Source organism: Lactuca virosa, chromosome 9, assembly GCF_052849685.1.
Source record: "Lactuca virosa cultivar CGN04683 chromosome 9, Lactuca_virosa_CGN04683_v6, whole genome shotgun sequence".
In the NCBI taxonomy this organism is placed as follows: domain Eukaryota; kingdom Viridiplantae; phylum Streptophyta; class Magnoliopsida; order Asterales; family Asteraceae; genus Lactuca; species Lactuca virosa.
This window is the reverse complement of record NC_136434.1, coordinates 82,745,232-82,763,751: the sequence shown is the minus strand read 5'-3', so window position 1 is coordinate 82,763,751 and position 18,520 is coordinate 82,745,232.

The window sequence follows — 18,520 nt, the reverse complement described above, 5'->3', positions numbered from 1 at the left end:
AATTTCATTTTAAAAATGCTTAATGTTTACATTTTGATATTTTTTTAATAAACTCGTGTAAGAATTATGGAATATATATCTTGTTTGAATTAACATTTACTTCTTTCACTAAATTAAATTCCTCATGAAACGGATATATTTTGGTAAGTAATAATTATAATGGGACAACATTATCTAAGACATAAATGTTTGATATACTTTGGAGGGAAAAAATCGGATCATTTAAAAATTTTATATAAAGAAAATACAAATTTAAATTGGGTGAAATTATGGATGATATTAATGACGAAAATTATTTTGGAGGGAATCGTATTTTGTAAAGTATAATGCTATGACAAAAATCGAAATATGTATATTATTGTGTAAATTTATAATTTTTATTGTTACTATATAAAGATAAAACAAAGTAGGTTCGTATGTTAAACAAAAATAATAATTTCAATGAACGTATGTAACTAAAAAATGGAATTTGAAGATGAAAATTTAAAACTTAAAAGTATGAAGACATGTGATAAAAAAAATGAGTGAAAGAGCTCTAACAACTTTGACCAATTTGTTAGTGAGAAGATCATAAATGGACCCTCCGATAATGATCAACGAATTATTTCCTGTATGAAAAAGGGTGAATTCTATAATTAGTGGATTCGAAATGTTTTAAGTAATGCTAAAATAAACATGTATATTGAAGTGTAGATGAACATGTCATTTTCATGCAAAGAACATGTTTTATGGTATCATTTAGAAAAATACTTTAGAAAATAAAATGTTTTAAACACATACACTTAACTTAGATCCTCATCAACCAGGTTCATCAATCGTTTCTCCCTTGAATTTTCAATAATCACTTTTATGGGATTAGTCGACACAACCTGACCAAGAAAATCTGGAACAAAAAAAAATAAATGGTTGTTGTATTATAGATAAGGTATAATGTAAAATAAAATCTTACCAAATGCAACACGAGTGTCGAGATTCATGTCTATCAAATCCTGGAAAGTCACAAAATTATAAGGATCCACAATAACAGCAAAATCATTTGATACACGAACTTTGGTTGTTTTGTAGAAATTATTCTTATGCTTATGATCAACCACCATGTAATCTCCTACACTTATGGTACTACCAAAACTACTAATTTCCCTTACAGATCCTCAAACAAGGAGGGCTTCAAACGAACTAATGAGATTTTTTTATTGTTCCTTGTATTTTAGTGCCATGTAAGTGGAAAAAAAATTGGTTAAGTTTAAAATGTTATAAATTAAAAGCAACATAATAATAAAAAGTAAAAATTGTACCTACTCGTCAATTAAAATCATGTCCAAGCTGCTGAACATGTTTGGGTTGTTTTTTAAGTTTGCTTCCAGAGCAATAGTACTTGAACATGAATGTTTCAGGTTTCCTTGGATGCATCGATGTCAGCAACCTTATCAAAGACGATGTCATCGCGATTGTTTTGTGTCATGGGTGTAAAATGAAAGAGAAAACAATTAGAATTAAAAAGTACTTTAATATGAAATAAAAGGGATGTATACAATGTATTTATCTATAAAAATGTATGATTTATAAAGAGGTATGAAAACTATTATAGTTGTCAACAAAATTGTTTCCATACTTAATTTCAAAGGACGCATAAATAAATTATATATTATTTTTTCTATTAAATCAACCTAAAAGTGTAATAGGATCATACAAAAATATTTTAAAATCATACCAAAATTAACCGGATTCTTATGACATAATAATTAAAAAAAAATCATAATCATCACTAATATATAAAATAACATTTTCCTAATTAGTGTCAATTCCAAAGATAGTTAATTTCTGTTTTGTTAAATGTACGTAATATCTTTTCCTGTTTATTTGAAAAGTTTTAGAAAAGTAGTTAACTGATTTTATGTACTTTGTGACAAAAAAAAATCGAAATATATGAATACATACATTTGATATAGGAACAAAAAAAATAATCGAAAAAAATATAAAAATCGAAAAAAGGTACTGACCTTCTACTACACAACAACGAATGTTTGAAGGAGAGAATGATGATGAAAGCTATAAACAATAAGAATGATGTTGCGGGAGAATGTTTGAAGAAAAGCAACGATTGAAAATAAGTATGAGCTGCAAATTCAATGATGAATCGTATATGTATTTGATAATTTGAATCTGATTTTTTGGTATTAATGGTTTTCTGATAAAAATATATTTTATATTAATGATTTACTAATATAAACAGATTTATATTAATGGTTGATATTAATACCTTAATTGAAATTGTTTGTTACTAATGTGTTTTTAAAGTGACCATATTAAAATCTTTATAACCGAAAATTCAAGATTTAAAATATCGGAAGATTTTATTAGAATTATATAAATTCAATTTCAAAGGATGTAAGTTAATTTTGTTTGAAAATTGGAAAGTTTTTATTGGAATTAAATACATTCAATTTTGAGAAGATGATGTCATCAATTTGATCTAATGGTAGAAAACATAGAATTGAAATACAATCAAGGGTCCAGATTGTTTAAAATGATGTAATAAGGTTTTCCTTTTAATAATATTTAGAGATTGAAACTTGTTATTCTTTATGAAATTTATATGAAATAGTAAGAAAATATATTTAAATTGAGATATTACCTATGATTGATTTTCTTTATAATATCAAGAACTTATAATAGGAATACGAGGATGTTAATGAACCAGTTTCTTTCTTACAAGCTATGATATATATTAAGGATTAATTATACAACAAATACATCAAAATCTTGAATCTCAAAGTTCAAATTTTAAAAGATCTTAGGTCCAAGTTTCCAACGTTAAGATATAAAAACATTTAATATAAATACTAGGTGTGAGACCCATGTATTACATGAGTTTATTTAAAAAAAATTAAATATGAAATTTTAACAATTTGAAAAGTTTGAATTTATAAGAAAAATGAAAAAAATTTTGAATTATTAAAATTAATGAGACTTTAATGTATTGAATACATTACATATATAAACCCTTTCTAATAAATGTATTACATATATATTACCTTACATATTAAATGTGAAATTTTAATTTAATAAAAAAAAATACAATAAAATGACAAGTGAAAAATAGAAAATTTAAAAATTCTAGAAAATATCATGTGTCCAAATAAAGGAGAAAATGACATATGGTAAAAAACTTTCATTTATTATAGTAGATATGAAAATGTTAAAGTTTTTATATAAACCGGTAAAAAGATTAAACTATATTATACTTTATATTATACTTTAACAGTAACAAGTTTATATTATACAAATTCAATAACTTTTGTTCATATTAAGATCAAATTATTTAATAGAAAATATCTATAATGGTTAAGATATTTATACGTTCCTATCCTTCTCTTCTCTTATCCCAAATTGGTCACATCATATAAGTTATTGTTATTTAACTTAGACCGTAATAATATTCTTCGTGTACTTTTATGATAGAGAAATTTCAATTTTTTGTTGGACCATAAAATATCAAGTGGTGGATTTCGAAACTTCACTTCTAATTTAATTTTTAGTTGGACCAGTAATGTTTTAGAAAAAAAAAAAAAAACTTTCTAAATGGAAAGGATCTACCCGGCGATATATCTATCTTGCTCAAATCGGTTTTAGGATTTTTTGGGATTTATTGCATGTCTTTGTTTCTCATGCTTGTTGGAGTGGCAAAGCAAGATAATCACAAAATGTTATGGGTTAAATGGGATGTAGTACTTGTTTGATAAAAAAAAACGGCATAAACGGGGGCATAAACGGGATTCATTACTCGTTGATAAAAATGGAGGTCTTGATATTAGGCCAACTTCAACCATCCACTCTATTACACCATTTTTGTGTTTTGGAGGGCAAGAATACTCCAACCAACCTTTAAATTTAGCACCATTTTTGTGTTGGTTCAATTTTAACACCAAATATGAAGGTCAAATGAGAAGGCCTCAAAACTCACTATTTTATAGGTTGATTGGAACTCAAACACCATTTTGGTGCTAAATAATCACCATTTTGGTGTTTGTAGTTTGGTGGCTTTCAATATTGCTCTTCTTTATAAATGGCGGTGGCGATTTTTTAACAATGATAATTTGCTTTGGTTCAAAGGAGTTGTGTGGGCCTAATGGTTGGTTTTGACCGTTCCAAAAGCCTTGGTTTTGGGCCATGGGCTTGTTTTTTAGCTTCAAACTATCAACTTCAAAACCGAGGGGTGGTGGTGAATTCCGGTATCAAGAATAAGGTTGGCAATGATGTCTCCATGAAGTTATTGAAGGAAAGATGGAATAGTGATATATTGGCAAATAGATTCCCAAGATTGTTTGAGCTAGTGTTGGATAAAGAATGTACGATTGCATATAGAATACTGAATGTAGATTAGTATTTGTGTTGGCGTCGTAATGTTGACAAGGGTGAAGAGCTTTATCAACTATTGGTTTTGGTGGAATGTCTTTAGAATGTGGTTTTTACTGATCAAGAGGGACCAATGGTGGTGGGAAATTAGAGAGGATGGGTCATTCACGGTTGGAGATACCAGGAGATGGATTGATGATGCGATTTTTCTTTCCTTGGGTATAGGGACTAGATGGAATCTATATGTTTCGAGAAATGTAAATATTATGATTTGGCGTGTTTTGTTGGAAAGAATCCCTACTTGAAGTAATTTGACGGACAAGAATATGGATGTCCCTTTAGTGTTATGCCTGATTTGTGAGCTCTAGGTTGAGAGACTTGATTATCTTTTTGTTAGGTGTGAAGTGGCAGCTAGAACTTGGAATGGGATATTCTTGTGGTTGGATATTGATCAAATAGATTTTGACTCGATTCATGGGTTATTTAATGTTCTTGATAAATTTTCCTTGAAGTTGAAGAAGAAAGAGGTGGTGGATACGATTATATGTACTACTATTTGCTACATCTGGAGATTTCGAAATGATGTCGTGTTTGGTACGGGGAAGTTGTGAAAAAGTGAGATTATTGAATCCATCAAAGAACTTTCTTTTTATGTTACTAATAGGAACCGTAAGTGCTCACTAGTTTGGTTTAATTGGCTTCAAACTCCCATGAACTATTTGTAATTAGTTTTGTGCTAGCTCCTTACTAGTTTTTTTTATATGTGGTTGGTTGTTTAAAAAAAAGGAGATGTAACTTTAATTGGTTTACTTTTTGGCCAATTCGCATTCTAAAGAGAAAGAGGAGAGGATTAAGAATTTAGGGTCCGAAGGGGGAACAAGATCACCTGTAGGCTAAGGATCCATGTATTGCGAGAAAGGAGAAGAAAATGATTTAGTGTAAAATGTAATCTCCAAGTCCTTGAAAGTTATCTTAGCCTTAGATCCAATATTTATGTTATTAATCATGAGATCATCACATATTTTGATTTTACATTTAATTTCTATAAAGTTGTGGGTGCTTTATTATTAGGTTAACAATATGTTGGTAAATCAGTTTTTGGTCAAATATCAAGTGTGGTACCGAATAGGACTTCCAACAGGAGCTTTCTTGAAATTAGTTTCTCATAAATCATGGTAGTCGTCCTTCATGGCCAATGAGATGTCCCTGATGATATTGAGGCATCTCAAATCCTAAGGATGCCACTACCAATTCGAGTTTTGGAATAGTCATCCTTGACTGTTTAGGTCACCTGTTGTTGGTGTCCTATACATTGAGAGAAATCAGTGAGAAAAATGAGAAAAAACTTAAATTTATAGGTAACTGAAACCCATTTTTGTAGCACTTTGAGTTAGCTCTATTTGATCTACATTGGAAGAGTTATGATCGACATAATAAAAGAGGGTCATAATAAGAATACAACTTCATTAAATTTTTTATTGAATATCATGGGTTTCTAAGAGTTTATGGTAGTAATATATCCTCCCATTAGATGTGTTCAGATTTCACTAGTTCCTCGAAGAGCTTAAGGAACCATGTTGGTGGTTGTCAATGCCAACAAATAAATACCTTAAATCTTGCACATTAGATAGCGTATTGGTAAAGGGGTCAAATCCACGAGGATTAAGGTCTCACCACAAAGGTACTTGTAAAACAATAAAAAGTAAAATGGGGATTTTCTTTTTTTAATTTTTGATTGTCACGGATCTAATTAAGCTAACACAAGAGAAATACAATTTAAACAAATAAAAGTTGATGTGAATCAATAGAATGGGAAACATTTGGTTAATTAATCACTAGAACTTAAAGTGCAACACTTGTGATAAAAATCTACTTCAGAAAATGTGGAGGGTGGGGGTGAGCTTAATTGGTTTCAGAACCAAATCGCTCCGAACCAGAACCGCGAAAACAGAAAACCAAATTTATGGATATGGAGGAACCGAAAGCGGAATAGAACTACATATCTGATTCCCAATCACTTTAGATTTCGTTTTGGTTCTAACAAGTATTTTAATCACTCCGAGTTGTCCTGAACCGGACAGAACCGAATCGAAACCGAAAAAACCAAAAACAAATTTATGGATATAAAGGAATGAACCGAATTGATTAAGTATTCAGATCTAGTTCGGTTCGGTTTGATTAAATGGTTATTTTTCTCACCCTTAGTGGAAGATATCACAGGCAAAAGTCGATGGCTTGTGAGGATGTCAAGTGACGAAGGAGGAAAGAGCCTTGTAGTTGAAAGAGCTACTAAGGGGTCATTTGATAGTTGTTAACTGAGTTAGTGTTGACTGAGTTAGAACTTCTAACTAAGTCCACATCTGACTAAAACCATGTTGTTTGATTATATCTCTGACTAACTGTGGTCAATGATGAAAAATGACCATATTACCCTTATGTTGCCTCTTGTGCTGGATAAAATAATTTTAAAAAATAATCTATCATACAAAATCTAAATTAAACATACATTATTTAAGGTCACTACCCTCCTGACCGTTATTTGTTAGTTTTTGTATACATGCTTCAAGAAAACTTTTGTTCACAATATCCGAAGACCCACTAGCTCCACCTCTCTTTTCTGCCATCTCTAAGGAATAAAGTAAGGATAAAAATGTTACATATTTCCTTGTATAGAAAGATCAAGAGACAAACATACACACATAAGGGGCTGATTTCATCCTCAACTACATAAATATGATATAACTTAGGAAGTATTTCCAATGTTTCTAACAAGGTCAAAACTTGCTAAAAACATGTAACAAATATGTTTTTAGCATGTCATCAAACATTCATCATGTGGAGTATTACGTCCCAAATTTTCAAACCAAATTTTCATTTTTATTTATTAAAGATTCAATTACATCAGAGTATAATGCGGAAAACATGATTGTGAATGCGCATGAGTACAGTCGAACCTTACCCTATTCACAAACCAATGAAGTGCCTGAAAAACATTTATAACAACTGGGTAAGCGCTTCTATTAGTGAGTTCCCCTAATATAACGTATACCACAATACACATACATGCATACAAATAATATACGTATTTTAGACTTACGACCTACATGCCATTTTGTCTTCAACACGAGTCTACATGTACTTACGGCCTACATGCCTATTTGCTAACACGTATCAATGTGTACTTACGACCTACATGCCATTTCATTAACACGTGGGCCTATAGGCTCCCGAGCTCTTTGTCGTTCCGCAATCATCCCCTAACTAATTCGTAATAACTTATAAGCATATCAACAATCACGCACATAGATACTACATATTCGGCTCTACAGGCACATATAAAACTATACTATGGGCTCTACATTGCTAGTTCCTATATCCTAACATACATGGATATATACTGGAATACATAATATAGTGAGATGAACTCATCTGGACAGTTACTTAGACGATTGACAGGATCTGGGCGATCCGATTGGTGATCCAACAATGGGCTTAGGTTAAGGCCCATATACCACGAGCCGCCTCATGGTCTTCCTTGCCAAGACGGGGGCCATAACCCTAGGTCTTACAGACAAGTGCCAAGAGCCACCTCCTGGTCTTCCATGCAAGTATCACAAAGACAACTAGCATATAATCTACAGCTACTTAACTAACAATTGCCAGAGTTCAGAATCTGGTCTTGCATACAAATTGCCAGGACCTCCTGGTCTTTCATACAAAATGCCAAGGGTCACCCCCGGGTCTTCCTATAATACATAAACCAAATGGGCCGGCATTGGTGCCTTCGACCCATAGAACAGTGAGGAGACTCACCTCGAATGCTAAAGCTTACTGCAAGAAATCCTTAGTTGTTGCCCTGACAACTTCCTGAGCTAACAATACCAAAATATCACCCAATTAGCAATTGGGTTCCGAACTAGAATCCATAATCGATACTTGGCGTAAAATGACCATTTTACCCCTGGTCCAACTTGAACCAAAACCAAGGCCCAAACCAACAACCAAAAGGCCCAAACCAACAACCAAAAGGCCCAAAACTATCAGATTCCTAAAAGCCCACTAATGGCCCAATTTTCTAAATTAGGCCCAATCCCCATATGGGCCTTAACCTATGCCCAATAATTCCCTTAATCCAACAGTTGATCTCAGATGGCCCAAAAAGGCCCAAAGAACAAAGCCCAAAACGCCTCGAGGCTCAAGCCTATTGGGCCCACTAAGGCCCAAAACCACAATCCTAAATCCAACAAGGCAAACCCAATAACAAGACCAATTCTCAAAAGTCCTTAGACATAAACGAGCCCAAAAATAAACATAAGCCCAACCCATGAACAAAACCCCTCAAGCCCAAAGACAGAAAGAAGCCCAAATCGCACAGATCCACGAACGAGGGGCGTACGCTGATCTTATGTTGGGCGTGCTCGAGGGAATCTGGATCGCGACCAAAAGGAGCTACGTTGGGCGTATCTTTAGTTACGCGAGGCATAACCGCAGTTTCTCTAAAACTCATTTTATGACTTAACCACTTAAGCACTTTGCACCCAAACTTCAGGGAACCTCAAAATAAAGCTCTTAATGCATAAAGTCGACACTTTTATGCATTTGCATGACTCAAAGGGACCCAAATACCATCTTAATCCATTAATACCCAACTTAATCCATCTAGAACATGCATGGATGATTTTTAACCTTAAGGGTGGCAACTTTATGAACTTATAACCTTAGAAATGCTAAGAGTAGCAACTCAAAGCCCCTGGAGTTGTGTCCAACCACTAGATCTCACCCATGAGGTCAAAATGGGACCAAAAACCCACATAATCTTAGATCTCAACTTCTAATGAGCAAGGTTAGAACTTTTTACCTTTTATTAGCTGAAAATGAAGCAAAAGTTGAGATCCACAAGCCTTCCCCTTGATTCACCACTTTGCACAAAGCTTCCACTCTTGAAGATACACTAAAACCCACCAAAGATGCACATAAAAAGGCTCACAACACCCTTGGATGAGGCTACAACTCGAGATTAGGGTTTGTGACAATGGAGGATGAAAAAAAGGCTCACACCTGGGACTTAAGGTGTTTAAATAGTGAGCCAACCCTAAAATTTAGGGTTTTGGGATCCTGCACTCTACGTTGGGCGTAGTGTTTGTATGTTGGGCGTACCGCTCAAACACCCACGTACATTCCAAACGTACATTGGGCGTACCCCCAGCTTACGCTGGGCATACTCAACCAAGCACGTGCATGCCCTCCTTGCATGCATGGGACCGCTTCGCCAACTATTTCCATTAGAGGCCAATTTTGCCAATATCTTTAAAATACCATAACTCCTTAATCCTATGTCAATTTCCAACGAACCTTATATCCACGAAAAGGTGGAGAGAAACCCTACGCTCCTAACAACACACCCAAGCCTTAAAACCTCCCGAACAAACCCCAAAACCCATAAAAGATCGAGATATCACATTACGATTATACCCTTGGCCTCCGAAGACACAATCGAGCACTTTGATCACTTATACTATGACACCCACGTCCGAAATAGGCCAAATCCTTCCCTTCCCAAGGCCCTAAGCCTTATGACAATTGATGATTAAGCCGCCGCCCCGAGCAACGAAGCAAATCCAAAACCAAGTGCTACACATGGCGTTTGCTTGCTGATTACCAACTTCCAAACCAATGTCTTAATAGCTTAAGATCTCATGTCCAAATTTCAGATCCAATCATAATGGAACGTCTAAATCCATAAAGTTTCAAACTTTATGGCTATGGATGGCTACGATGAGCCTAACACCAAGATCCTAACTCAAAATCAACTTTAAGGCTCCAAAAACTCTTGCATGGAAGATTATGAAGACCCAAGATTGCATTTTTATGATTCTTGACTCACTAGTATGCTTGAAAGGACAGTCCAAACCTCTGGAGCATTCCAAACTCATAAAGATCAAGTCTTTGGGACCAAAAAGAACATAAACTAGCCCTATTTCAAGATCTAACAAACGAGACATCAAGATCTGAACTTTATACCTTAAAATGATGCTCTAAGATGTCAAGAGTCCAGATCCAGAAGCTAGAAAGCAACCACAATACTCCAAAGATTTTCCTTCTCTTATCAAGAACACTAAATGATACCAAAAAGATGAACCAAGGCTTCAAACTCTCATACACACTTAGGGTTTTCGAAATGAGGACGGAGGCTGGGGTGGTGAAGGGTTTTGAGGCCATAATATTCTTTAAATAGGGTGCAAACGCTAAAAATTAGGGTTTGGTCTCTGTGTTCAAACGCTTGGCGTCCATCGTAGAACGCCTGACATTTGAATGCCTAGCGTTCTATGCCAAATGCCTGGCGTTTGGACCAAAGAACCAGTTTTTTTTAACATAACAAGGGTCTAAACTGAAAAGTACTTTGAATCGGGTGTTACAGCTCTCCCCACTTAAATTAGATTTCGTCCTCGTAATCATTCCTTACCATCCCAGATACGTCATACAGCTTGAACAAACCAACCACAACCCCGATGTGGTCCGAGTAAGCAACCCCGACATACAACAGTCTTCCAAAAATGAATCTGAACCCAGCCTTAGCAGGTCTCCCAAATCCTGACAAAGAACGGATCCTTACCCAAGTTAAATTAACCCTTGAAGAATAACCATTTCTACTCTGCCCGAAATCTGAAATATTGAAACTTGTCTGACTCCTCGACGGACCGCCCATACTGAACCACTACTAATTCAACTCCACTTTGTATTCCAAACTGATTATCCAACTTCTGATTACCTTCTTGTTTCCATTGGAAAACAGAGTCACCGACCATTCGTTGATGCCGAAAACTTTTCACCTGATAAAAGGGATTAGATAATCCTTTGAGTAAAAGACTCATCCTGAAAGTAAAGAATCCATGAACATAATGAGCATCAAGAGGCAATATAGGAGTTAAACCTTCTAGTGCTGAACAAGTCGTTGATTCCTAACTGTTGAACCAAAAACGTTGCTGCTATAATTCTGAAACCCCATAACTTGCCAGACCTACACACAAGTAGAACCATTCCAAAGCACAAACACAGGGGCCTTTTGTACCATCAGAACTGAAAACATCCCTTTTTACCCTGGACCCTTTAGCTGATGTCCTTGACATACAGATTCCTTAATTCATATCTTGCTGAAATAATGATCTTGCACATCTATACTAACGATTCCCAACATGAGTCTCAACCAAAAGCCAACTCGGTAGATAACTCATAACCTGAGATCCAAGGATTACACTTGCATTTCTACCGAAATCTTTTGATTCACGACAACCATTCATTAAACCGGGATATAAAAATCCCCGAACCACCGCTGAGACTGCCAATCTCGCACCTGGTCCAGCCACCAGGTTCCTGAGAGTCCAACTGATAAGGCTACCCTAGCCTATGCATCACTCTATGCCACTCACTGACCATATAATCATCCCACTAAAACCATGATTCAATACTTTGACCCAACCGGTCTCTACCAGGTCTCACCTGCACTACCATAATCATACGGGCCTCGCCCACGGGTCTCACCCAGTCTATACTAACGAATGGGCCACACCCACGGGTCTCATCCCATCGAGAGCTACAACGGCCTAACCTCGCCTCATACCCCAATGGTCATCCTCCTATTACAGAGAAATGCTCTCCGACAATATTGTCCGCCTTACACAAGGAACGAACTGATCCTCCTTTATACCAACGTCCACCTTAACCATGGTCTATCTTAATATGGCGAATACTACGATCCCATCGCATACTTATAACATTTCCACGACTGTCTAAAATCCTGATGAATGCTACGGCTACCTCATAGTCTTACAACACTTCGACACTATTTACCAATCCAGTGAATAGTACGGCCACCCCGCAGTCTTACGACACTTCAATTTCGCCATGGTCACCGCCCATTATCTTACCAATCCAGTGAATAGTACATGCCTGCTATACATCACAAAGAAGACGCCAACCAGCTGTTGGAAGTTTCCTGAACTCCCAAATTACACAAATTCAATTCAGACGGCCACTTGAGTCGTCTTCCCTCCCGACTGGGATGTGAAACTCACCCTGGTTTCACACCTGGTTCAACTCTCGGAATTCTGAACAATTCTCCCCCACTTGGATTCATCGAAGCTCTCCTAACCCACAAAATTTGATGAATTCCCAATCCATCTTACCTTCTTATAACTCGAACCGTCGACAATCTGAGCTCACCAATACTAGCGTTCCATTACTAGCCAATCTCGATGATCGCACAACTCTTGAAATCCAGATGAATAAAATCGCTTCCCATGATACAACACCAAATCCTTAAGTCCTTTATTCTAGTGACAAATACCATAACCCTTGATCTGAGCTAGCAAATCTTCACTCCGACTTCCCATCCTCAGAAGGATCTCTGAATTCTAACCGTCTTCAACCTTTGCGCTTATAAAATTCCCCTGGAACTTCCAATGGCCAACAAACTCATGCGACTTCCATCACTATATTCTTGATACCGCTCCTTCCCTAGCAACGGTAGTGATTGGACCCAAAGGTCCTTCCATAGACGACTGTTGATCCTACCGGAACAAAAGCTAACATGACTAAACTCTGACTTTATTGGAGAACTAACCAGCTAATCCGACCATCAACCTTCCAAACGATACCCCTAAATTGACCCCATCAAAGATCCGGAACAACAACCGAACCAACTGAATCCCACTCAGCAAGATACGACCCACTAATAACTCATGGCATATAACAAATCTTGATGATATAAACCAGACAATAACAGAGAACTAAACCAAGGATAATGCTTACCCATACCCAAACAAGATTCCAAAGCAATATAAATACTGATAATAATCAAGAAGAAAACAAAAGATAACATACTCTCAATAGCATCCGATGAAACCCTGGCCTCTCCTGACTGACGCTGCAATGCTCGACTCCTCGCTGATGGGGCTCCTGCCCTACCCTCATGACCGCCAGTAATCCTCAAAGTAACTGGAGTAGGTGTACTCACTACTCAACCCCTCAACATCGGACAGTCGGCCTTCTTGTGGTCCACCTGGTTGAAGTGAAAACATATCGGAAACGACCCATGGGGAAATCCCTACTAAAATGACCCATCTGACCACAAATGAAACATCCTCGACCTGTCTCCCGACATCCTCCCCCATGGGTCCTCCCGCACTTGGCACAACGGCCCCGACCCTGATGGCCTCTCGAACGTGAATCCTAAGTCTTGGGCCTCTTCATTTGGCCCACTGAAATCTGAGTCTGCTCTGGCTTCCTCTTCCCGAGGTGCTCCAAATCAATCTCATGCTGTCAGGCTCTAGCAATCATATCATTCAAGGTCTCGCCCCATGACAAACTCACAAACTCCCGGATGTCCTCCCTCAGCATGTCATGATACCTTACCTTCTTCATCTCCTCGTCCGCAGCATACTGCGGAACCAACAAAGCTCTCTCCTGGAACTTGGAAGTGATCTCTGCCACAGTATCAGTCGTCTGGCGAAGGTCCTGAAAATCCCTCGCCAAATGCTGCACCTCAATAGCTGGTGCAGACTCGGCCCTAAATCGGGTCACAAACTCATCCCAAGTCATCGTCTCCAAGGCTTCACCTCCCAAAGCGAAGTCTACCTCCTCACACCAATATCAGGCTCTGTCCTTCAAAAGACAGGAGGAAAATCTGACCTTTGACCCCTCGGGGGCAGAAACTCGTCCTGAAAGCGTTACCCATATCCGCTAACCATTTCCTAGTAGCAATGGGGTCCGTCTCCCCAAAGAACTCGGGAGCTCCACAAGCACAGAACTCATGGATAGAAAGAGTGCGAGCTCCAACAATAGCCATAACCTCAGCACAGAACGTGCCAATATGCTCATCCAAAATCTCCATGATCCCATCCATGACCGTAACGAAAATTACCGAAGTCTTCTCCAAAATACCGCGGGTAATCTCCGACGAGATGAACTCCAGCATCCGCTCATCGATCGGCTCAGTACCTGCACCTGAGCCGGAACCAGAACCTGAACCTCCTTCCTGAGTGCTCATCACCATTCTGAGAACAAACATGCAAATGATCAGAACATACCCAAGAATCCTCATCCCACAGGCTTCCTAGATTCTCCAAGACTTTCCCCAATTCGAGTATGGATCCTGTGCCTTCGGTAGTATGGTCCCAATACTACCTTCCATACCTATCCATACTTTCCTCAAGAATCATCCCGAATCCTCAAAATCACCTTCTCAAATTGGTACTCTAAGTACACGCTAAACAACACAACTAAACCCATTGAAGCAATTCCTAGGCCTTCCTAGGTTTCCGACCTCACCTTGCCATCAGATGCTGAAGAACTCCCATAATGTTAGTTAACCACCTCATGAATACCATCACATGCAACAAGGCTCGGATAATCCTTCGAGTAAAAGACTCATCCCTAAAACGGTTGGACTCAGACAAGAGCTGCACAATAGGGTCAAATCCATCACTCTGAGATTATTCAACCCTTGCCGCATGTGACTTAACATATTCACTTAATAGCTAACTCACATCACTTAAGAGTTCCACAAAGCACAAGGCAAGCAGAATTCGTGCAGTAACACTCCCAGTCATAGAATAACCAAAGAACATCCAAGCTCACATACCACAACTCATGCTAGGAACTCTAACTCTTACTAACAGTTGCCTTATGAATGCAAATTATATACAATACAGGATCATATAGACCGCCGAATAAAAGACTCTACCCTAGGACTACAACCAGACAAGGAACATGAAATAAGGCCAAATCATTCTAACTAGGGCTATACGATCCTAACCGTATATAATTTTTAAATCACACACTTAGCAAATACTAATACCATTACATATTCCCAATCTAGCATCCCATGCTTCCTAGGCTACAAGGCATCACATTTCAGGCCAATTTATCATGTAATTCCTGAAAGTATCCATTGCCTTATCCTAGCATGCAAACATTCAAATCATATAACATATCAACATGTATGGGTATTCTGGGAATCACTTACTTGAGCTCGGCCGATTGCACGCATCACACCCCCTTTATATTTATAAAATCCTTTTAGAAATTTATTACCTTTTACAAAATCCTTTTAGAAACTCATTTTCTTTCAAAATATTATCAATTCCTTAGCTTTAGTTCAGACATACCCGAGAATGTGCCTGAATCCCTCAATCCAAGGCTCTGATACCAACTTGTAACGTCCCAAAATTATGAGGTAAAAATTTCATTTTTAACTCAACCAAAACATTAATTATCTTTAAGTCAACATTTAAAATCCCACAAATACAGTGAGGAGACTCACCTCTACTGATGATAACTGAAACAACACTCGATCTACGGCGAACACTGCTCCTCATGCTAAACCAAAACCAGAAACAATCCTAATCAATAATTAGGGTTTAACCCAAACCCATGGTCTATCCCATTCCTCATCATGATGAGGGCAAAAGACCATTTTGCCCTTTATACACAAGCCCAACTAACCTAAGCTCAAAACCCCTAATGGTCCAAGGCCCAAAATCGATCCATTGGGCTTTTGCTGAGAAAGCCTGGAGTTCCAACCTATGACACCTGGCGTCCGTGGGCGTCCCAATGTAAACGCCTGGCGTTTTCTTGCTGATTACCAACTTCTAAACCAATGTCTTAATGGCTTAAGAACTCATGTCTAAACTTCATATCCAATCATAATGGAACGTCTAAATCCATAAACTTGCAAACTTTATGGCCATGCATGGCTACAATGAGCCTAACACCAAGATCCTAACTCATAATCAACTTTAAGGCTCCAAAAACTCTTGCATGGAAGATTATGAAGACCCAAAATTGCATTTTTATGATTCTTGACTCACTAATATGCTTGAAAGGACAATCCAAACCTTTGGAGCATTCCAAACTCACAAAGATCAAGTCTTTAGGACCAAAAAGAACATAAACTAGCCCTAATTCAAGATCTAACAAATGAGACATCAAGATATGAACTTTATACCTCAAAATGATGCTCCAATATGTTAAGAGTCCAGATCCACAAGCTAGAGAGCAACCACAATACTCCAAAGATCTTCCTTCTCTTATCAAGAACACTAAATGATACCAAAAAGATGAAACAAGGCTTTAAACTCTCATACACACTTAGGGTTTTCGAAATGAGGATGGAGGCTGGAGTGGTGAAGGGTTTTGTGGCCATAATGTTCTTTAATTAGGGTGAAAACCCTAAAACTTAGGGTTTGGTCTCCGCGTTCAAACGCCTGGCGTCCATCATAGAACGCCTGGTGTTTGAACGCCTAGCATTCTATGCCAAACGCCTGATATTTGGACCAAAGAGCCAAAAAAAATTTAACACAACAAGGGTCTAAACTGAAAAATACTTTGAATCGGGTGTTACAAAAAATCCCTTCGTGTGATTTTCCACACCTATCACATCTTAGACCTTTCTGTCCTCCAGAGCTTGAATCTGTGTGCTTGGATCTTTTGGTTGCGGTCTGGGATGGAGCTGGAGTCTGCCTTTTTTCCTTCGCTTGAGTTTCCAACTCGATCTCCCTCCTCCTGGCATGGTCTTGCATCCCTGCTAGGGTCTTGTATCGATTGCTCGATACAAAATCTCTGATATTGGTCTTGAGTATGCTCATATACCGAGACATATGTACCTGTTCTGATTATAAATATTCTGGGCAGAAAATGGCCCTTTCCGTGAACATCTTGGTGATCTTGATCATTGACTCCATTGTTTTCTTAAGCGACAAGTATTCATAGGCTAGTCGCTCCCTTTCTACCAATGAAACATACTACTCTCTGAACTTCTCAAAAAAATGCTCCCATGTCACTGCGCTCTTCTCCACCGATGAATAATCCTTTGTGACAAAGTTCCAACAATCTTTTGCCCTATGACGTAGGAGATTTTGTGCAACCTAAACTTCAAGTTTTTTGGACAGACACAAGTTTAGAAGCATCCTTCTACATCAGAGATCCATCTCATTGCAGCAATTGGATCTATGACACCTTCAAACTCTGTAGGTTTTGTGTTATTGAACTCTCTAAAGGGCATCTCCTTCTCCCTTGGTGAGGCTGCAGTAGCAACGACAGTAATGGCTATTGCGACGATGGTGCTAGCTACGATGGCATACCGTTCGTTAAACATGGCGATTAGTTTGGTCTTGATAGATCCGAACATCTCTGGAACCATTTCTCTTATGGCGGTTGTTATTGTTGCTTATATCCAGTCGCGGATGTCAGTCTCGCTTCGTCTTGACCCTTCAGATCCAGAACCCGAACCGCTTCCCCTCGTGATCATTACTATTCAGGAGATATAGTCGGGGCTAGACTAATACGAATCTAAAAACTATTTCGGGGTAACTATCGATCCTCTCCAGCTTCTTAGTAACCTTGTGACTCTTCTTGATTCAAGTATGAACCCTGTACTTTCGGTAATATGGGCCCTTATACCATACCTGTTTATACCTTTCCAATAATTATTGTTAGGTCATAAATTGCGGTTTATACTTTTCTTTTCATAAGCTTTTAGAGTTCTCGGTCTAGGACTGAAAACACCATGTTTTGGTGTTGTTTGGACCGAAATCACATGTGATTTCAATTAGGCTCTATATTGTTTTGTTTGGGTTTTGGGCTTGGGCTTGGTTATTAGGTCTAGGTATAAATAGTGTCATTTGAGCCTTGTATAGAAAGGGGGGCGTTGTGGGGGCTGCCATAAGCCAAGAACGAGATCTAGAGTGAAATAGAGAGAAAACTATGTGTAATCGGAATCTTGTGTACCGGACGATTAATCAATATATCGTGTGCATTGAAGATTCATTTTGTGTTCTTATTCATCTTATATCTTGCATTATACACTTAGATTGGGATTCCGCACCATCAAAGTGAATCCGATTGATACGTAGGAGAATTTAGGACTTACAATTGGTATCAGAGCTTGATCGGTATCAATCGAATTGGCAAGATATTAAGAGTTTCTTGGATTTCCGGGTGTTTTTTGAATTATTTTGGACGAAATTTTGGCCATTGTTCTTCGTGTTATTCATATTTTTGGAGTTTTGATCGAGTTTGGCATTAAAGATTTGAAAATCCTGTGTTTTTGGCAAGTTTTGGGTGTTTTTGGTCGAAATTTGTGAGATTTCGGCGGCACTCCTCGTTC